The following is a 2072-nucleotide window of genomic DNA, read 5'->3' on the forward strand; positions in this document are numbered from 1 at the left end:
GCTGAGCTCATGGGATGCTCAGAGATCAGGGAACCCAGGCACAGGCAGGCGATGAACTTGTCCAAGGTCGCAGGCCAGAATGGGTCCCCCTCAGTGCTCTCCTTATCAATCTATGACCTTGGGCCAGGGGCCGAACTGCTCTGAGCTTCCTTTGCAAAGTGTCAACAATGTCTTTCTCCAAGAGTGAGGGAGAGAGTGAAGGTGGAGGATGAGCTGAGAAAGGCAAAGGGAGAGAGAGCAGGCTGCCCCTGGGGGTGGGGGGAGGACACTGTGAGACCTAAAGCAGGGGCCGTTAGGGCATCCTTGGGCTCCAAACACAGCTTTGTCGAGTGTCCCCCCTTCCCCCAGGATCTCCACACTGCTTTTGTATCAGCTGCCTCTTCGTCTTCTCAGGTATGTCCCCAGGACACGGAGGACAAAATTATCAGTAAATATTTGCTTAATTAATCGGAGAGACAGGGAGGCAGGAAGAGGAGCTAACGGAGATGAATGTCTTTTTTCTGGGACAGATTTGGGGAGAGAGACTGGTTTGCGTGGGTGCTTTCCCTTTTTTTAAATTAAAAAAAAATTTTAATTTAAAATTATAGTCGACCTACAATATTATATTCGTTTCAGGTGTAAAACATAGTGGTTAGACATTATGACTTACGAAGTGATCACCCCGATAGGTCTGAGGGTGTTTTTCAACATTTATTTATTTTGGTGGCATATAAGAGACTAATACCGCTAACTACTACCCCTGCCAAAAAAGGAAAGAAAGAAGGAAGGACAGACGGCAGGCAGGCAGGAAAGGAAGGGAGGGAGGGAGGGAGGGAGGGAGAGAGAAAGAGAGAGAGAAAGAAAGGAAGGAAGGAAGGAAGGAAGGAAGGAAGGAAGGAAAGAAGGAAGAAACTGACCCATGGACAGTCCTAAGCCACCTAACAGTGATTTTTTTGTGTTTTGTCTGTGACTTCCTGACTCCTGGAAAGTCTCGTCTTTAAGAAGGGACCCAGCATTACTCAGCTGCTGGGACGTAGCCCCTCTCAGAAGGTGTGGAATGAGGAGAAATTGTAAGTGATGCTGCTGCTGACGCTGCCGGGGTTGCTGTGGACAGAGGACAGCAGGCGACGGTGCGATTGCTTTTATTTTGGGGACCAAGCCCGTGTGCACTCCTGTGGCCGAGGGCGGAATCTAATAATGCTCACTCTCAAAACACACCTCCTAGTTTCCTCCAACGAGAGGCTGTTCAGTGACAGATGGCGCCCAGGTCTGACAGGTCATAAAGAGAAAGCACAAACACGCCAAGCAGAACAGAACCCAGCCTTTGGGCTCTGCTGTCTGGGGACGTTACTGTGCTATGTGCATAACCCATTCCAGTTCCTACCATGTCTTCTGTGCCTTGTGCTCGGCAGTCAGAGCCCCCCATTGAGGCCCACAATGAAGAAAGGAAACAGCAAACTCTGGAAATCCATCCGTAAAGTTGGGGGGAATGGCCCCACCACGCCCTGCAAGCTGGGGCAGAGCCAGGTAGTGAAGGATTCGCCGATGGCTTTGAGCCTAACACACCAGGTAGACGCCGCTTCTTCTGACTCAGTGGCACCATCGATGAGTCTCCTGGTGGAAGCATTTCCTGCTCCATGTAGGACAGCGGGATCTCAGTAGGAAGATGTACAGGTTTTAAATTGTGGGTCTAGAGAATGGTAGCAAACGTCTGGGGCAGGAGAAGGCAGGGCTCATTTTCACTCAATCTTTATGAGTCCCTACTTACACCTGCCACTGTGGTAGGTCCTGGGATCCATTTGTAAACAATTCAAGGTCGTTCCTTCACAGAGCTCGCTTTCTGTGGGGAATTGTGGGAGTGGATTGGAGAACTGGGAGCTAAGACAGAAGGTAGCTGGGGTTTCAAGTAAAAGGTCTTGGGTACCATGTGGGGGGCCCTGCCAAGTGAGTCTGGGGGCTCAGAAGGAGAGCTCAGGATAAAGGCTCTCACCACTCACCACTGGGGGCCTGCTCAGCTGTTAGTAGGCCATGGATGGGAGATGGGTATGGAACTTGGGGCTCCAGTGGGGCTGACTCCCCTCTTCTCTTCAGGT

The sequence above is a fragment of the Pteropus alecto genome, unplaced genomic scaffold (genome assembly GCF_000325575.1).
Source record: "Pteropus alecto unplaced genomic scaffold, ASM32557v1 scaffold115, whole genome shotgun sequence".
NCBI classification, from domain to species: Eukaryota; Metazoa; Chordata; class Mammalia; order Chiroptera; family Pteropodidae; genus Pteropus; species Pteropus alecto.